The sequence below is a fragment of the Ambystoma mexicanum genome, chromosome 8, assembly GCF_040938575.1.
Source record: "Ambystoma mexicanum isolate Mex_15411 chromosome 8, UKY_AmexF1_1, whole genome shotgun sequence".
Taxonomy (NCBI): domain Eukaryota; kingdom Metazoa; phylum Chordata; class Amphibia; order Caudata; family Ambystomatidae; genus Ambystoma; species Ambystoma mexicanum.
In genome coordinates this window covers 1,399,284,366-1,399,305,321 of record NC_090929.1, presented here as the reverse complement: position 1 = coordinate 1,399,305,321, position 20,956 = coordinate 1,399,284,366, and the positions used below count along the sequence as shown (strand labels likewise).

Here is a 20,956-nt window from a genome sequence, read left to right as displayed (position 1 = left end):
GCCAGAAGCGTCCCTGCTTTTACCATTAAACATGGACGTAGTTAGGATACTGAGGTCAGTAGAAGAGATTCTTAAACGGTTGAGACCTGGTGTGACCTCAATGTTGGCAGTGTTGTGAGAGTGAAAAAGCTGCCCAACGGTATCTTCGGCATGGCTTCCCACCTTCTCCAACAGATTATGGTCACTGTTGTTACATGATATCACTTCTAAGTGGCTTATCAGGCCAAAAAGAGTCTCTGACGCGAAAATATAGTCTAAGATCTTAGTATGGGGGCCTCTTTTCCAGGTTGCTTTCGGTGGGATGTCACCCCTTATACTGCCATTCATCAAGTTTATGTTTCTTTTTTTGTAGATCTTATCTCCAATTTATACCCCTTAATATCTTCAAAGTGGCGGCTCTTGGTGGGTTAGTTATCAATTCGTTCCTAGAGTCAAAGCATTCCATATTCAAGTCCCTGCATACCAGAACATCAATGTTATTGTAGGTAATTCTGACTTCGTCGATGCAATTCATAACCGTCTCTGGAAAATTTGCTGCAAATGATGACGCGCGATTCCAGTATGTGATACATATCAGGAGGTGCCAGTTGTGTTGACTTACATTTTTACGAGCAACACAGACTGAATCAATATCGGAGGGTTCTGTACGCAGAGCTTGGTCCAGTCATTTGTTCTTTTACATGCTGTAATCAGGCCTGCCATGGGTCGTCTGAGGTTCCCTTTGACAGCGGGGTTCCGGAATACTTCGTAGCGTTCTAGGGATGGTTCCTCATTCAGCCAAGTCTCCTGGAGGCACCATTTATCATATTTTTCAATTACGAGTTCCCCTTCCCCAAATAAGTTCGTGAATCCCCTGGTGTTCCACGAACAGATGGTCAAGTTCTGGAAGAGGGATGTTTCTATGCGTTTTTGGCTTTATGACTTCCTGGCCAGTGTGCCCGCTAGCCAGCTCCAGTCTTCTCTTGGGCTACCTGTGCGTGTCGCTCTGGGCTGTTTAAACGTCGGCAATTCACTTCCCAGATCATCTGGTCCTGCCCAGCGAAGGGGCTTGTCTGTCTCCTATTGCCTTCTTCTTACTTAATAGTTACTCAGGACGAACCTCCCTACCTCTCAGGTTTGTAGACTCCACGTATACCGGTTTAGTAGGGCAATGACAAGCCTCTTCGGATGTAAATGTTGATGTGGGAGACGGTATTTCTCTTTCTTTTAACCAAAATCCCATTGTGAGGAGTCTGTGGCCTTCTTTAAGGAAAGTATCTTTAGTTCTGTGGTCCGATATGTAAATCAGGGCTCTATCTAGGCGCTTGTCTTCTGGGAATTCAATTAGCAGTATGTCCCTCCATTGTATTTTCTTAAATTCCTCAATTGACCCAATGAGTTTCATAATGTTGGTTCTGTTGAGGATCAGGTTGTCTTTGATGTTTAAGACCCTTTCTAGCAGAAAACAAGAGGGAGACCTGTTGTCGCAGTTCTCGACCAACCCAGAGCACGAGGGAGACCTGTTATCACAATTCTCAACCACCCTTATTATTTTGATACTGTCTTTTTCTTCTGTGACAAATCTTCCAGTCTGTCTTTGAGCCGCCTCCTTCCTTTCCAGGTTGCAGTGTCTGTTCTGATTCCAGATTGTGTACTCTTCTATTACCAATTGCTCTGGGTCTGGGTCATCCGTTATGGTTTTGTCTTGATTTTCATTTGACTGACCACTAGTGCTTGAAGTTTTTCCATTAGTTAAATTGGCTGTTTCAACAATTCTGCAGTCTTTTGAGAATCTGACCTTCACAGTGTTTTTCTTGATGGATCCCTGTTTGTTGCTTTGCTCCGGTTCCTCTTCCTGTTCCTCAGCCTGTTCTCCATCCTCTTCAGAGAGTTTAGAGTCAGGTTCTCCATTCTGTGACTGATTTTCCGGCTCGATTGAGCATATTGACTCTGACTCATTAGAATAAGTAGACAAGTTTAGTAAATCTGCATTGATTTCATTGTGATGCCCTTGAGCGTTAGATAATTTTGTTACAGTTTTTTGAGCATCCACGTCTGGGTTCTCTTTTGCACTTTCATTGGCAGTAGGCTTCTTTGACCCTCTAACAAACATCTCTGGAGTTTCAGGTCTCTGAATGTTTTGAATAGTAGTGCTTACGTTTAATCTTGTCCGATTCTTAATGGTCACTACCGTTCCCCCAGTTTTGCTCACATCAATTTGTGGCTTAGCTGGCAGTATCTTAGCCAATGTCTTTTTCGTCAGTACTTTTTTTGCTTGCTCGAGTTTTTTCCAGAAAGCTAATCTCTTCGACTGTGGGGAGTCCGCCTTTTTTTACTAACCCTTGTCACCCTCACCCAGTTTATCGAAGATGTTAAAGATCTTCCGGGGCGAGTGGGGTTCATTTGTTATTTTTTTGTTTTTTTCGACCGGGGGTACCAACACAGTATTTTGGGTCTCTTCAGACATGGGTTGACTTAGAGTTTGACTTGTTCCTTTAGCCTCTGTATCTACGATAACTATAGTTACAGGGGGCGTTGACTCTGTGAGTGTCGATACAGATGTGTATGTTTTCCCTGATTTGTTAGAGTTCTCAATTCCTCCCACCCAGAGCCCTTTCTTGTTGAGGCCATCCATATTCAAGGACTCTCCTCCCAACGGGTGTTGTGGGTGTGTGAGTGAAAAGAATCTTTCTGATCTTCTTCTCTCTTTGTCTTGAATTACAGGCTCCAGTATACTCTTCAAGATGTTAGTAGTTTGTTCCTCATTTTTATCAATTTTTGTTTGGATAGCCGTAATGAATCCTTCGACAAAAATCATTTTACTGTGCAACATTACAATCACTGTGGTTTGGTCTCTTATCTGATCGTTTTCGGTTTCAATCAGCTTCATAAAAGGTGCCATGGTTAGAGAAAAGGCTGCTATTAATTTAGGATCAATTGTACTTTGACTATTCGATTCGTCTTTACTTTGCTCAACCTGAGAAGCTATTAAATCCATCAGTAGGTCCTCGTCGAGGGAGTAAGGTGTTGTTTTATCCAAGTCAGTCCTTTGTCATTTGTTTGCAGGGGTTATCTTTGTTGGTATTGAGCATAATGATGCCTGCTGTGTATTGCCCATTTTTGCACCTGCTGAAGCGCGTTGTTTTACACTAGGATCTGTAGTCACTGGTTCCTTCTGCTTCAAAGTAGGAGCCTGTAGGCCATCGGAGCATCCAGTGGCAAGCTGAACCCTAGAGTCTGGTTCTTTATCCAGAACAGCCTCCCCCTCCATTATGGTGTTTGCCCCTAGGAGTGTTTCTGACAAACTACCTTTAGTCCCCAGAGCCAGACGGGGTGAGAGTTCTCTGCCAATCCACCTCTTTCTGAGGGCATTAGGCTGTTGTCCTTAATGTTCAATGTGCTTTTAGCATGGCCCCAGTCCCATCCGTGTTTGTCGTCTTTCCTATAGCAGTGGAAACGCTGGTTCCCTTTCGATTGGATGGCCGTGATTCCCCGGGGTCTCCAGGTAGTTCCCAGAATGCCTTGAATCGGGTGGTTATGTAGTTGGTGTTTGGCATTTGTACCAAATGTATATAAGGAGGTTAATACAGCTCCCCTAGATTCCTCCTGGGTATCCTGAGTGTCTTGACATGGTTTGGCAGTCTCTCCTACTTTATGATTTTCTATCACTCCTGCAAACGGGGGAGGTGTAGGACCACTCTTATTAGTGTTGATGCTTGCTTGTGTTTTAGCCTCTCCCAAATTAAGTCCATTGTTGTCTGCCGTGGGGTCATGCCCAATGTTGCTCTTTTCCTCACTTGGAGTTACAGTGAGGTCAATGTCGATTGAGGGCTCCATTACTGCCTCTGGTGTTTGTCCCACATATGCTCTCCCTTCCTTTTGGAGGGCATTTTCATGTGTCAGTGTTTTCTTGATTATCACCACTGTAGGGGTCAAGTGCACTCCAGACTGGAGGCCACTTGAAGGCTGGTGGTAGGGGGATTGTGGGGTTTGGAACAGACTACCTTCATCCACCATATTAGCTGTAATGTTAGCTGTGCAACCCCCCCCCCACCATTCCCTGATATGGTGTGGCTATCCTCAGAAAAGGATTCAGCCATAGCCATAGCAATCACAAGGTCCGAGTCGTCCTCCATACGTGTCCGAGACTTAAGTGAGACTTGGGGTCCTGGAGTCACAAACGGGAATCAGCAAATTTAAAAATTCGAATGCACTTACGGGATAAAATGTGTTCTAAATTCAAAGTAGGCCAGCAAAAGCACTTCCTCTCAACTCCACCAGCCTTATTATCAATGTAAGGCTAGTTCTGGAGCTGATTTTGCAGTGTGCAATGTACAGATACTCAAAAGATTAGGCCTATCTCCCTTGAGTAAGGTCAGGATCAAAGGCACTATGCCCACAGTCTCCTTTCCACACTCAGTGAGATAATAGTAAGGCTTAAGTGTGGGTGTGGGGTCCCAGTTACGGGTGTGGGTGTAGGGTCCCAGTTAGGGGTCGCGGGAGAAAGTGCCAAAGTGCAAAGCTGCAATAGGGGAAAAAAAGAACTCACACTGCCCGCCAGCCCACTAGCCCACCACTGTGCACTTGGCAGTTCCAATGAGCTCCAATAGGCTCCAATAGGCTCAGGCAGGCGAGTTAGACAAACCCAGATCACCTGAATAGCTGCCAAGCCAATGCAGAGCCTCCGAGCCTCCAAGCCTTGTCCGTTAGGCTTGGAGACATTATACCTGCAAGTAGACCTGCAAGTATACCTGCGGGGTAGAGTCAGGTAGAGTCAGGGTCAGATCAGGGTAAAGTCAGGTAAAGTAAAGGCGGAGCTACTTGCGGTCATCCAGTTGCAGCGTCCACTGTAATGAGAACACTCAGGACGCTCACCCCTCGCCTCCCTCACTCCTCTTCCCGGCTCCCAGCTTCTCTTTGCTTTTCTGCCGCTTCTCTCCCGCTTTTCTGTCCGAGGCACGGAACACAGGTTGCGATACAGCACAGGCCAAGACGGGAACGGCTTCGGCTATGGCTAGAGTGATTAGATTGATTAGAGTAACGCACCTTCACTTTCACTTCACGCCGTCAAGCCGCAGCAAAACTCTATGACTATGAGTACTGGCCACTTCCGACAGCAAAATTCACAGAGTATTACACCTTTATTGGCAAAGAGACTTTGGCACAGAAGGGCCTGATACTGAGATGTGAACTGCATCCTTGTGCTAGAGAAGCCAGAGACCGTGCTAAACTCGAGTGTGCCGCCTTGTCCCGTTCTGAAAACGTGAGGAGGAGAAGCCAATGGCTTGAATATCCTGACATATCACTTCTTGAACACTTTTCTTTTGCATTACTTTGTTTTCCACACTATTTGTATTTAGAAGTAAGGATTGGCAATAGGTTTATTAGTAAAGGCCCTTTTAATTTGACAGACTCGACTAGGACTGCGTTACTATTATTTGATGGTCGTAGCGTGCTCACATCTTTAGATTTAGGATTAGATTAGCGTTTTTCAAACCCAATTGAAGTTCAATAAATACCCTTGAACTGTGATCACTTGTGTTTGTCTTACTGTTTGTTACCATGCCTTCCTTACAGGATCTAAAGCTGTCCGGAAAGAGGAAGGGCTTGGCTTTCTGCAGGAAGGAGAGCATATACCAAGCTGTTTGAGTTTTCTTAGCTATGTGTGTCTTGAAGGAGAGGTGTTTGTCAATGTGGAGTCAGAGGGACTTGGCGCAGGAGGTGAGCTTGGACGTGAAACCCTTAAGGTTCATGGTGTTGATGTGTTGCTGCAGTTGCGCGACTACCACTTTTTTAATGATCTGACCTCGGAAGGTAAGATGGGTAATGGGGTGATAGTTACCTAGGTTGTCGGGATTCAGAGTGGGTTTCTTTAGTAGAGGGAGGATTTATCCTGTCTTTAGGGTTCATGGGTAGGTGCCTTGAGTTAGGGAGCTGTTGATGATCTCCAGGTAGTGAAGGAGAGCTTCTGCGGGGAGGGTCTTAAGGATGGATGCTGGGAGGATGTTGTTTGTAAATGATGTGGCTTTGAGGGCAGCCTGGGTTTCTACCAGGTCTTCTGTAGATAGTTTCTAGAATGTTGTCCAGGGTGTGGAGAATTTGCGAGGAAAGACGCGAAGTGGGTCTGTGGATGCAGAGCTGGTGTCTATGTGCCGATAAAAATCTTCTCCTGGCTCCTTTCTTCAGGATTCTCCACTTGTATCAGGAGAACAAAGCTAGGTAAGACTGCCTCATTCAGGATTGCCTCCCCAACTGAGCGTTCCATCTCTATTTATATGCTTTGGAGAGGGGCCACACTGCAGGTAGGTTAGTCCCTATTCCATTTCTAACTTTAGAATTGGATTGATTATTGCCAGAGACCTTCCTAATTTCCCTCATTAGGTTATTATTAGTGTGGCTTTCGTGTTGGATATTAGTTTCATAGTATAGCATTCATGAGGCCTGCAAGGTTTTAAAAGTGTTTGTAGTGTGTGGCGCCATCTTGGAATCTCTATCCATGTGGAAAATTGTTCAACAATGATCTTCAGCTACTCCACTCTAAATAAATTGGGAATGCACTGGGTCGTCGGCACCCTGGGCCAACAAGGCTATGCGCACTTGCTTTCCTGCAGGTAAGGTTCACATTCAGTCTATCAGTGACTTGCGAAAATTGTAGGTTCACAGACTACATGTCCCTTGTAATAACTTGTCTGTTGCTCAGTTCCCCGCCTGCAAATGCATCTTACAAAATGTCTTTGGTGATGTAGCCTTGCTGGTCTGTATCCCACAGAGGGAAACCTGATAGGGTGTTACAGCATTTTGAGGGGGTCAGGGGAAAATGAAACAACAAGATAACTCATCATCCACCCTCTGCGGGTACATAGGGCAGTGGCCAGTCCAGTCCCTGGTGGCTCCTTCTACCACAAATAAGGATGCAGAGTTTAGACAACTCACCACAGCGCCCCAACCTGTTAGGAGCACATCTGTGACAACTTGCTCCTGAAAGCTTTGAAGAGAGAAAGATCTGTTCCACCAGCTCAAGTCCTGCACTAAAGCAGCACATGCCAGAAGTTTGCCCCCCAAGAACCCTGATTGGTGACCCCATCTAGGGAGATGCAAACATGGTACAGGAGGCCATGAAGCCAAGCATCCTCAAGAAAAACTGGTCTTCAAACATGTCCCCTGATCAGAGGGAGGCCAAATTAGATTTAATTGCTTAAAACCTATTTATTTTGGGTGGGGGTGTCAAAATGCCTTCATCTTTGTTATACCCAAATCTGTTCTTATATACTGTGGCTGTATTGTCAGGAGCAACATTAACTTTTTCATATGTGAGGGGACACCCAGATCATGCAACAGCCCCATTGCTTGTTGGATTGCTGACAGCAAGCTCTCGGGACTGAATAACTTCACTAACCAGTGGTGGGGGATGAGGTGAACACATCCACACTTGCCAGATGCAAGGGGCCGGCAGCAAGTGCTATCACCCTGGTGAAAAATCTTGGAGCCAATGTCAGCCCAAAAGTGGACACTCTGAACTTTGAGCTAGAGCAATGATCATAGGTGTTTCTCATGAGCTGGAAAAAACAGCATATGCAATTAAGTATCCTAGAGATACAGAGAAACCATTCAGCTGTCCTCAAAATATGCACCTAGAATCTGATTTGAGGTCAACATCTTGACTTTTTTCACAAACTTCTTTTGGCTCCTGTGGTATGTCAGATGGAGGAGACAGACTAGGGTTTGCCATTTCAAGGAGTATTTATTTAAACTAAATAAGAAAGTGCATGGCTGTCCCTATTCTAATGGTTTCCCAATCCAACAAAATTAAACTTGGATGCTTGTCGTCCGTTATACAGTCCAAAGTAACAATTTGGCCTCTGTCCAAAACTATTCTATACTCACCTTACCACTTATACCAAACAACAAAAGACTATGAAAATGACTCCCTTCTCCTGGGGCTTGCTTTTCAGCAATGTCCTTTGCAGTATAGGATCTTCAAAAAGCACTTAGCTATATCCTGTACTAGTTCATTCAGTTCTCTTGGGGGACCTTTCAAAATCACTTTCTTTATCCATCCTTTCTTTCTTGCAGTCAGCTCTCTAAGTAGCCTGGTACCAGTAGACTCTTTTACTCCGTCCTTTTCAATAGCAACTCATATACTTTCTATTTCTGATATTTCTTTCACCAGTTGCACAGTTCCCCTTTTAGGACTTGCTATATCTTTATGACCATATGTTTCCTCACTTAAATCTGTGTCATGTACCAAGTGATTAGGCTCACTCTTTGTATGATTTGTCCACCCACTGTGGCGAGTAGGTTGACCCCTCGAAGGATTCTCCCTCTTCTAAGTATTTGGCTCTTCACTGAGACAAAGAGGCTGAGTCCCTAAAAGATTCTGATTCTTTTTAGTATTTGGCTCTTCACTGGAACGAGTAGGCTGAGTCCCTGAGGGTTTCTCACTCTCCTAATGACTTGGTCCTTCAATGGTTGAGGAGCCTGTGTCCCTAAGAGTTTCCCACTTTTATTATGACTTGGCCCTTCATTGGGACGAGGAGGCTGTGTCCCTGAATGATTTTTACTCTCTTTCTTATCTGGTTCTTCACTGGGACAAGTAGGCTGCTTCCCTAAGAGTTTCCCACACTCCTCTTAACACTTTGTTCTTCACTGGGACAAGTACGCTGATCTCAGGAAGACCTCTCACTGTTTGTCACTTTTCGGCATGAACTGCGACAAGTAAGAGTACTTCAATTGTTATATTTGTTTTTCATGAATACCCAAATATGGCTATGCCAATCGTTATAAATGCTGCCTTCCCCAGGTCTCCTACTTTTCCTCTTACTTGCAATGTAATGGGATCGTGTCACCGGGTCAGCGTTTTCTACTTCTCCTGTGCTCCATATCCTGTCAGGACAGCTGTGTCGCTCACGTCTCCTTCTCCACCTTCAATTTGGCATTTCTTTTCCAGCACAGTATCGGCACAGAACATTTTCCTTTCTCTCCCCCTTCTGGGCACCATTTCCCTCTCGTGTCCACTTCCCGGGACTCTCCACAATCAAGCAGACCCCCACGGGTCTAGTGCTGGTGCTGTGCAGCTCGGGTACTTCACCGTACTGTATTCCTTTGGCAAGTCTTCCCCGAGCGTCCATCCTGGGACCCTCTTCTTCTTGGCAGACATTGGATAATCTGCTCCTTCTGCAGTCCGACTCGGACAGCCTTTCTCCACAGCTGTTTGCTGATGCATTAAGCCGTGTTCTCCACGGGCTTTCAGGCTCCCTCACGCCGCTGTACGGTTCTCTCTCTCTGACACCCTCTTGCCCCTCCTTCTTTTATGACGCTGTTCTGGGGTTTCCCAGCTTCTGGTGATAGCCCTTCTTCTGTGTTGGGGCCATATTCACTACGACTCCTTTGGGTTTCTTAGTCCCAGTAACTGGAAGGTACTTATTCTGCATTACTCCATACGTTTTATTCGTCTCTGTATTGGAGGGATATTTGCCTTCTGTTGACATATCACAATAGCAAATAAGAGAGGTTTCTCTCAGGTTTCTGTCAATCGGTTGGTTCTGAATATATCTCTGAATTAGATGGAAAGGGGGTTCCTTACCGGAACGTGAGTAATTCTCCTCCGGAGGGCAATCTCTCCCTGGGAGGTCCTTCTTACCACCACCCCAGGGCATAGTGGGCTCCCCTCCCTACAGAGGCATTGCTAGGGGGGAGCTTAGGGGGCTAAAGTCCCGGGTCTTTTGGTTGTAGCCCTGGATAGAATCTCAGGGTTTACAACCAAAAGGCTAGCTAACCCCGAGTCCCGACAATCCCACCATTAGTGTAGTCCCGGATCTTTTCCAGACCTAGCAACACCCCTGCCTCCCTATGCTCACAAGGAAAGACTCCCCTGGGGAGAAGTCACTGAATCCCGTGATTCATCACACTTGTTAGATCTAAAATGGGCCTCAACTTCCCAGGTTCTCACTTTGGAATTTTAAAATGATGCGAGTAAACCCTGGAAAGATGTTCACTTTCACACACTTATTCTATGGCTCTTTTTTAACCATTTACTCTATTTCTACATTCAACTACACCAGGCAAAACTCTCATAGCTACTGATGAGGTTGAAAGTCTGGTGGAAATATGAACAAAGGAAGTCTTTGGCCTTTTACTATACTCTGCAGGAGCCATTGGACCAAACTCACAGCCCTCCATTCCATAAGAAAATCCACCAACCTGCCCTTCTCCAACAATTGATGCTGTTTGGATACTGGCTGAGTAGCTGTCTTCTACTGGCCATTTCTTCTAGAGGGCCTCCTGAGACACAGGTATTGATCTGTACTATTGTGCCATTAATAAAAGCCTTGGTGTAGCCAATAAACTTAAATATCTGGCTTTTTGTCTTGATTCCATGAATTTCCACATGGTATGGTTAAATATACACCAAAATGTATGTCTCTCTGAAAAATATATCTCTGTACATCACTGAGAAACAGGATAGCCTCAATCAACCATGATGTAAAGAGCCAGTGGACATTGCCACCTCCCTGCCAATACATCTACTGTGACCAATTCAGCTGGGATAATGTGACGCCTTGATACTTTAAAACAATCAGCAAATAGTAGCCTTGTTGCCTGTGGGCTCTCCAAAGGATGATGGTCAATGACCTTGATAACCTGCAAAATGGCAAACCGATACTTCTCCAGAGTCTACATTCACTGACCTCAGGGCAGAAGATATCAGAGTAAAAACATTTTTTGCCATAACTTCAGTTCTTTGTCACTCACCATTTGGAGGCGAGGTCAGGAAAAGATTTGGTCTGCCTGTGGAGTTTGCATCACAAATCACGAAGGTGGTGACCAAACTCTATTTGAGAGTAGGGAGTGGACACAAATATATTAAAGGTCTACTTTCACTGGTCTATATTTCCTTACAATGTTTCTGTTCAGAGCTTGGGCCAAAGCAACATTACCCATATATCCTTATGTATAGAGACGTGACCCAAAATCCATATTATAAAATTAATCCATGAAGGCCAAACAACCACTGCACCACTTTACAAGGGGAAACAAGGTTTATTATGTGCAAAAGTCTCAAATGGTCCTGTAGAACCGAATTGACATGGCACTCATCACGCCCCAAGAAGATACAGGTTATAAAGCAGAAGACTGCACATTATAATAGATAGGCTACAATGTCATCCCACCACTCTCATTGGCTACTAACTATATGACATGTTAATACTCCCCCTATAGTCCTTTGACAAACTGGCCACACCTTATCTAAGCCCATTCCCGTAAGCACAGGCCCACTACATTGTCACTATTGAATCCTAGTACATGATTGGCTGACAGGTATATTGATACACTAATTAATCTTAACCGTCACGTGATTTGCACCCCTTCAACCCAGGTATGTTCATAGTAAGTCTGGTGAGGCCAACTCTGCTTTGGTAAGACAATGGCCTTCTCATTATACCAGACGCTGTGGCACAGACAAGCTGCACCACCGACTTTGGACTAAATTTACTGGCATCAATTCTGCTCCTCCTAACCCAGATCCTGGTATGTCCCAGACACGGCTCCCCCCTATCTCCTTCAAACACAGGTGCTCAGTAATGATGTGACCAGGGCACCACTATTGAGTCAGGGATTTATTTGCTTTGGTTAGACGTCTGCTTGTAGTTCAAATGGGATGACCGCTCCTTGGGTGAGGGCAGTAGTGCTCGAAATCTTCGACTGGCCTGTTGGCATCACAAGCCCTCATGCCCTGTTCTCATGAATTTGTCCTTCAAAGGGTGCATCCCTACCTGCCCTCACTGCATCTAATAGTCCCTTTCCACCATCTATGAGCTCTGCAGCTGGATTGAATCAGTGTTTATCTGTGCAGTGCAGGTGCTTCTGACCTTGGCTTCTCTCTTGGGGAATGGAAAGGATTTGTTTTGGGACTGAGCTAAAGAGAGCTGCAGCTCCACATCAGGGCCTTCATTCTGTTCATTGTGTACTAGGCCTTAGAATCCAAAATGGCCACTGCAACCACAACATTAATACAGTAGATGATCATTCTGTGTTGCTATATGATGTATTTGTTAGGTGTCAAACTGACTACAAGTGATATGTGCGCCTTCTGCCACGTAAAACTCAACCTGCTTACAGTGTGGCAATTACTAATAGGTTTTTCTCCGCCTAATCCTTTTTGCCTGGCTGGGACGCTGTACGTGCATCCCAACATGCATAATACAGACTGTACAGCCCTCCATAAACGTCAAGAAAAGCTGGTCCTCTTAAGACCCTCTTCTGTATAACATCAGCAATCGTGTCCTGTTCACTGTGCTCCACCGTGTTGTGTCCCTCTTGTTTTATTATTTTGTCTCAGCCGATACATGTTGACTTCTCATAATACAAAATAAAATGTGTTACAAAAACAGCAATAAACCCATTATTTTAAAAACTTTCAAAATGTCATTAGTAAGTAAGATCTCATATCCAGCTGTAAGTCTTTCCCAAAACGCATACATGTACAACCCTTCTCCTCTGTGATTTCCTCAGCGCCCTTTTTCTTTTCCAGGTCTCTTCATGAAACGCGTGATTACACTTATGTTGTTTTTTCATTTCCCCTAGTCTTGGAGGATCTAGCTCCCATAGGAAATATGCAAAGTACCTCGGGGAACATAGTTTCTTTATCTCTGAATCCGATGCAGTGTCCCAGAGGTGTCTGGTGTTTTGATTCAAGATCACACCAGCTCTCTGAAACGTTCCAATCCGATTGTTCCCCTCATTGACAGTTAGTTCACCCAAATACAGGCTTCTTTTCCCCACGAGAGAGTTTGAATTTGGCTACTAGCATATTGTGGTCTCTGGCTGTCTGTTGCCGAATTTGGAAAATAGGAAGTCTGACGAAAACAGATAATCATTGATGGAACCCTCCACACTTTGTGTCCAGGTTAATGTTGGGGCATATCACCTTCGTTATTCTCATTTGCCATTGTCATGGCCCAATCAGGCATGAAGGTGTTCCAGAGTTTACCTCTGCTTGTAATACGACTCACTTTTTGTTTTCCGCCTTGCCTTTCTCCCTAAATGCATTGCAAGTTAAAATCAGCTGCAATCAGTAGCATGAAATCCTCATACATATTTTCAATGTTTGACAGCACTGACATTAGAGAATGCAAAAATCACATCTTGCTTGAGTCGACGGGATTCCAATATATGTTTATCACAGCCACTTTTAGACGAGAGATGCCTCCTCTAACCACTATGCCAATAACCAAGACACCAGGGAATTCATCACTAAGGAGAAAGGACTCAAATATGGCTGAGTTGTGAGTAGCAATCAGCAAGACACCCGTTGGTCGACCTCCCCTGTCCATTGAGGCCAATTGTTCAATTATAGAGAAACCATCCACCCCCACATGTCTCCTGTGTGCCTTTTTATCCTGGCACTTCAAAGTCTTTCTTATCATCCTACCCCCATTGTCACCACACTGTACCATCTTCGATGTATATGAATCTGCAGGGTCTGTGGAATTGTCATGCTCCAATAAATACACCACCACAGCCTCCAGCTCATTTGCTGAGGTATTCGGAGCCACCATAGACTTCTGCACTGCTGAAACCTGTAGTGCAGTAATCTCGATCTGAGTTGAGGTGCAAAGTAGTAAGTTGCTATTTCATCTCAGAGAGCATTACCAACAACTCTTGCCTGAAGGACTCCGCAAGGTTGTTAACCGGCACCTGCTGTGGCTCCATAACAGCCACCTCTTCCAATCAACAAAGGTGAAACCTGAATAGAGATTCTGTTTGCCTCTTCTCTTCTGAATGCTTGTGTTCGGAGGACTTGGAGATAATGCTAAAATGGGATCTCCTACTGTGTTTATTGTGCCGAGAAATGGCAGAGGGACTCAGACCAGAGCTCCTGCCCAACAAACGCTCTGAATGGATCTGCTCCAGTTTCACCAAGAACGTATGCCACTGCAGCAGGATGCTTTGTTTGGGACGTATGTAGTCTATGCTTCTGAGCAACATTACAAGAGACCCAATCAAATTCAAAAAGATAATAAAATATTTAAACTTGCATGATCTTTGGAGTCCAATAGCTCACTGTGAGATTTTGCTACTTGTGCCATTGGAAAATACATGTTTTGGATTGGAGCATGTTATGTACGCCTTACGTCCCGCTACGCGGTGACATAAGGCGCTATAATAAAAGCCCTGCTTCCTCCACGAGGAGGCAGTTCTGGGCCGCATATGATCCATGAGTTGGTGTGCATTTCTTTGCACTCCGCAGCCGGGTCTCGGGCTGTGGGGCCCTACACCTGCTCTCCCTCGCCGGCGCACCGGCTGGAGAGGACGGAACACTGGCAACGAAGGAACGGATTACAACACACCACGTGCGTGAGCAATAACATTGCTAATAAGCGCTCGGCACAGGCGAATTTTTGCAAACACGGTGGGAGGCCCATCCCCCACCAGAAAAAAATATATTTTTTTTTTCCAGACATTTTTTAAAAAAAATTTCCTCCATTTCTCATAACTGGCACACTGCATCCATTTCAGGGGCTTGTGTGGAGCCCCTGAAAAAATGGGCTCCACACAAGAACAACTCCAGCGAGGCAGGTCTGATGCCAATGCATGAGTGGAATCAACAAACAGACTTCCAGGCAGACCAGGAATCACAGCACCGCCAGCAACTATCTCCCTGAGGTGAGAAAACTTTGGTGCACGCTCTCCACATCTGCCCATACGTATATACATCATGGTGACAGGTCTATCCACACCCAGGCCTAGCACGCCATCGAGGATTGCAGCAAATCTATCGCCTGCAGCACCTTCCCCGTGACCGCAAGGGGGCACCACAATGACATTCTGACCTTTTTGACCCATACACAGACCCCTCATCTGTGGGCCCCCGATGGCTGTTGTGGGTCCAGAAATTTCAGATGGCTATGGACTGCAAGGATGTCACAGATCCCAGGAAAATGCTCCTACTCAATGTGGGTGATGAAGTCCTATGCATCTTTAACTCACTCGTCATCTGAGATGGTGTAGACGTCTACCAGCTGGCAAAGGACGCCCTCACAGCCCACTTTATGCCACAACTAAACCCGGACTACGAAACTTTAATTTTCTGCACCACCATAAAGTTAGAAGAGGAAACGCTTGACGCATATCACACGAGACTCAGGAAACTAGCCCTATCATGTGAGTTTAACAACATCGAAAAAGAAATCAGACGCCAGATCAACAACGGCATGAACTCGGAAAATCTACGCAGGATGGTGTTGAGCGAAAAGGGCATATCACTAGCCAGAATCATTGAATACGGACGTCAGAGGGAACTATCACATGCGAGGGCAGCACACATGACCACCACTTTGCAGAAGCTCCAGCTAACACCAACGACAGCGATGATAGCACAAATTGCCAGCCGCCAACAGTCAAGGGAGACTCCAACGAGGCAACATTTCATCCTGGTGGCAACCAAGGACTCCAGGGCCTGCTGAATGTGGGTGGTGTAGAGGCGTACATCATGGCAGGTGAAATTGCCCAGCACAAGGGACCATGTGCGGAGCGGACCATGTGCGGAGCATGTGGCTGGAAAGATCACTACGCCAGAGTCTGCCGATCGTCAGGGCCCGCACAACGCCCCCAACCGCAACAAGAAAAAGGGGCCTAGAGGAAAAAGAAACAGGCGAATGCCGGCCGTGTCGAGACCGCCAACTCATCCACCGACGAAGAAGGCGATGGCGACGGTGTCACAACAAAAGAGACAGAAAGTGGACAGCTAAGAAGAGGGAGAAAAGTGTACGTAGTCTTGGCACTTGACCACAGAGGGACAGGGTCGACAAAAAGGCAACGAAGACAGAAATGCCTAGTGGCCATACAAGGCCAAGAGACTCAAATGACAATCGACACTGGGGCATCAGTGAACGTTATGCCGGCGACCATGTTCCGAAAGCTACGCCCCCCCAGTCCTAAAGAAGACAGACACGCTCCTATTTGCCTACGGGTGCAAAACTCCATTACCAGTGATAGGGCGTTTTCGGACAACTCTCAGCAGAGGCGAACGAACACTACAATCGAAGGTATACGTTGTTGACGCTGGCATCGAGTGCCTGCTGAGTGGGGATGCGGCAGAAGACCTTGAGCTAATACGTTTCGTCTGCAACATAACAGACCCAACCGACATTGCCAACCTCCTAGACAAGCACCCTGGCCTCCTCAAATGTATCGGATGCCTGAAAGACAAACTCATTAAACTCCATATCGACGAATCAGTGCGTCACAGAAGGACACCTTTCCACATGAGAGAACAAGTCGAAAAGGAGCTGGGTTAACTTGAGAAAGCTGGCATCATAGAGGAGGTGACTGGGCCGACACCGTGGGTATCACCCATGGTGGTAACTAAGATGCCAAAACAACCGGGGAAGGTGAGGATCTGCATTGACATGCGCCTCCCCAATGCAGCCATCAAGCGGTAATGACACATCAGCCCCACGCTTGACAAAATCATCACAGACCTCACTGGATCCAGGGTGTTCTCCAAGATCGACCTCAATGCTGGGTACCATCAGCTAAAACTGCATCGGGACTCAAGATAAATTACGACTTTCTCCACACACCTGGGTTTGCGCCGATACAGAAGACTGAGCTTCGGAATATCCTCAGTGGCTGAAATCATCCAGCAAGCCATCCAGGAAGTGATACAGGGAATCCTGGGGGTACTCAATGTCAGTGATGACATCCTCATCCATGCCAGTGACAGACAAGAACACATGCGTCGCCTCGAGATGGTACTTAGTAGGTTGGAGAACGCAGGGCTAACCATTCACAGGGAGAAGTGCGAGTTCATGAAGGAAGAAATCACTTTTTTCAGATACGTGTTCAACGGTGCAGGAGGCTCAACCAACCCACAAAAAGTTGCGGGCATCAAAGAAGCCTCACCCCCAACAAGACCGACAGAAGTATGCAGCTTCTTGGGGATGGTGACGTACTGTGGGAGATTCATACCCAACCTGGCTACGATGTCCGAGACACTCAGGGAACTCACAAAATCGAACAAAAAATGGGCCTGGAGCCCCACTGCCAGGAGGCACTCGAGCAAATCAAGGCGTCCCTATCAACCGACACCACAATGGCATACTACGACCCCACACTGTCTACGGAATTATATGTTGATGCCAGCCTCGTTGGCCTCGGGGCGATCCTGGTCCAAGTTGCCCAGACAGGAGAAACTAAGCCGATTGCCTACGCGTCCCGTGCTTTAACTCCCACCCAACAACGGTATTCCCACATTGAGAAGGAGGCCATTGCAGTACTGTGGGGCTGCCGTCACTTCCACATATACCTTTATGGACGTAGATTCAAAGCATACACGGAGCACAAGCCCCTCATCCCCATATTCACAGGATCTTCCTAACACCCCCCAGCGAGGATAGGGAAGTGGCTGCTACACCTGCAACAATACGAATTTGAACTAACATACCAACCTGGCACGAGCAACCCCGCAGAGTTCCTATCAAGACACCCGAGAGCAGCCACGCCAAGAGAAGTAAATGTGGTGGAAGAAACCGAGGAACACATCGCCAGGTCGTTCACACAATGAAACCCAGAGCAATCGGCATTCAGGACATCATACAAGCAACACAAGCTGACCCCTGCTGTAACCTCGTCAAAGACGCCCTCATCTCCGGCGAATGGAAATCTTTTCTGCGAAATGTACATAATCGCACACCCGATGCCAGGGACTTCCTCACAGCATTTTCCCAGTACGTCAAGACCTGTCCGTAACCAAGGAGGAAATCATACTGAGAGGAGCTCGAATTGTCATACCTGCAGGGCTGCAAGACAGAGTCGTTGCGCTCGAACATGAAAGGCACCAAGGTATGGTCAGGACCAAGGCCAGGATCAGGCACCGAGTATGGTTCCCGCACATCGACACGAAGGTGGAACAACTCATAACTGCATGCCTTCCGTGTCAGATCACAAGCGCACCACCGAACCCCGAACGTATACAAGCAGCAGAACGGGGGTCCTCAAGATGGGACGCAATCAGCGTTGACTTCTGCACGATCCAAGATGGCACGTATCTGTTGGTAGCCATTGACGACTACTCAAGATATCCCGAGGTGGAAATCGTGTCATCTACTTCCGTAGACATGGTGATGCCCGCTCTAGAGAAGATTTTTGCCACCCATGGCCTACCTCGCCACATCCGGAGCGACAACGGGCCACACTTCCAAGGGGCTGAAATCAAGAAATACCTGGATGATCTGAACATCCAATACCACCACATCACGCCGAGATGTCCCCAAGCCAATGGAGATGTGGAGAGGTTCATGCGCACCCTTACCAAGGTGCTATGCCTATCCCGGGCACACTCCAGCCCCTGGAGGGTGGACCTGTACCGGTTCCTAAGAAACTACAGAGTGACACCGCATAGCACCACGGGGCTACCACCGGCAGATATCATGTATGGGGCAGTGATAAATTCATCCATTCCACACCATCCAAGCAGGGGCACAGACACCTACGACAGTGAGCGCACTCACCAAAGAAGAATTACAGCAAATGAGTGCATGGGCACCAAGAGGCATGCGAAGAAATCCAGACACCAAGTTGGCGATCAAGTGTTGGTGAAGAGGAACCCCTCGAAAACAAAACTGGATAACCAGTACAACATGGCCCACTGGACAATAATGCAATGGCGAGGAACTATGATAACGGCCACACGAGGACAACGACAGATCACCAGGAACGCATCATGGTTCAAGGGAGTGCCACGACAGACGTGGACTGACAGGGACCAGCAGCCCTCAGAGGAAGCAGAGTCGCTGCCACAGGACGAGCACCAACCATCGGAGGAAGAGGAGTCAACCGTGAGGCATGGCACAGACGGACTAATGGATGAACTGAAGGAGACGTCTCCAAAGAAGGCAGGTGAGACGCCACAGGACACGTGTCCGGGGACAGCCCCTAGATGTGGGCGCTATGCCCTAAGAACTGCACCGAGAGCTCCAGAAAAGTTAAAAGACTATGGGCCTGCTCACGACTTTGGCGGTAATGCCGGCGGTATTACCGCCGGTAGTATTAGCTCTACCGCCGAACTCATAATCAGGCGCTATTAATGTAATTCCCCATTGGGCTCAATGGGGAAAATTTGCGCTCTTACTGCCGGCGGATTTCCTGTGGGCGGTAATAACGTGAATTTTCGGCGGAAGAGCTGGGGCGAAATCCGCCGAAGTCCTGATTTGGCAGACCCTTAAATCTGGCGGTAATAGCGATACCAGCGGATTTAAGGGTTACCGCCAAAGTCGTGATCAAGCCCTATGAGTGGTAGGACAACAAGTTGTGTTGGACTAGAATGCACAGTATAGTTAAGTTAAATCAGTTTCACATGATCATAGTTAGTATGTTGTGTTAAGTTTGCTGGAAAAAAGGAGGAATGTTACGCGGTGACGTAAGGTGCTCTAATAAAAGCCCCGCCCCCTCCACGAGCAGGCAGTTCCGGCCTGCATCTGATCCATGAGTGGGTGTGCATTTCTTTGCGCTCCGCAGCCGGGCCTCGGCCTGTGGGGCCCCGCACGTGCTCTCCCTCGCCGGCAGAGGATGGCATTTAGATTTCGGGTCATACAGCCAAATGGTGTCTCACACAAACAAACTTCAATTCGGTTTTAATTGCACAATTTTACCATCGTTTCAAACATCAATCGTCATGGAAGAACATGGAGCAAATAAAAGTGACACTCGAATATTACCATTTAATCACATCAATTTAATTATTCGTAGAAAAATATACAAAATGCAACATTAGATAAAATGTGTACATAACCATCATACTTCATAACAATACCGTGAAGTGCAAATAATTCATCCTGACCATGTAAAGATTGTACATGTGCAGAAACAGCATCGCATTCATCACATAAAATAACATTCAATGTATCAATGATCACGTTAGACAATCACTACTGATCACAGCCTAATGTCGGACCATTTGTAGTGGAAGCTGGTCAACTAGTGGATAGTCAGTCCCTTAAACTTGAGGAGAACCATCTCCGGTTCCGGAGCACCTCAAAACCTTTCTCTTTGCTTCTGCTTTCTTTCCTCCTCACCTCTGCTGACCTCCTGGCTGAAACCTGAACCACACCGGTTACCTAGACACCCTCTGATCTCGGGCCCAGGTCCCTCCCCTGTCATTGTCTCACACCTGCACTGCCCACCTGGCAAACCCCACACTCAGGGACTGTTTCTGTATCCCTACAGTCCCCCTACCAGCCCCTTACACCTGCTGTCCGCACTTACCTATGCACTTGCCATGTGCTGGCTGCTAATCACTTATTGTTATTATCTTGTACTGCACTTGCCACATGCTGGCCGTTACTTACTGTTATCGTCTTTTACTGCACTGTCCCTGCCCCCTGTGAAGCCCGTCAGCAACCTTCCCATTACTTTTTAACCAGGGTCACGTGCCTCATAAGGTTCTTCATGAATACTTCTTAATGGCTATCTCATTCAAGTTTAAACATGGATCGCTTCCATCGCCGATTTTAATGCAATTTGCAAGGTCAACATCTCCTGCTTATTATGAGTCTCCCAACCTCTGCAAAAGTAGGATTCGGCGTAAAGCTTCATGGAACTTTCAATAGTTTTGTGGAGCGAAAACATCACAACTATGGCATCACATCCTTAAACACAAGCTTCCTGTAAGTGAAACTTCTATGGAGGCTCCAATTCTGAGCACTCAACTTTATATTTCGCGTGCCGTCACTTATAGAGAAGGGTGTTGCTAGGCACACATGCAGTGCCAAAGGTGTTAATGATATCTGCCAGGCTTTGCAAGAATAATTTAAAGTTTCTGAGTTCTCAGCCTGGCGACTGGGTCATCTGCAGAATATATAGTATCTATTAGAACTCTCTATTGGGGTACAGGCTCTTGTACACTCATGCTGTCAATCAGATACCAGCAGACATTACAGTGACATGGGTTGTACTCTTGGGATAGACGAGGTGT

At 46.6% G+C, this 20,956-nt stretch overlaps 1 protein-coding gene across 1 annotated transcript in view; it reads right to left on the bottom strand.

Moving 5' to 3' along the window:
* Positions 1-20,956, bottom strand: part of HPSE2 (heparanase 2 (inactive)) — a 2,768,318-nt gene that overhangs the window by 1,201,417 nt on the left and 1,545,945 nt on the right. The window lies entirely within an intron of this gene.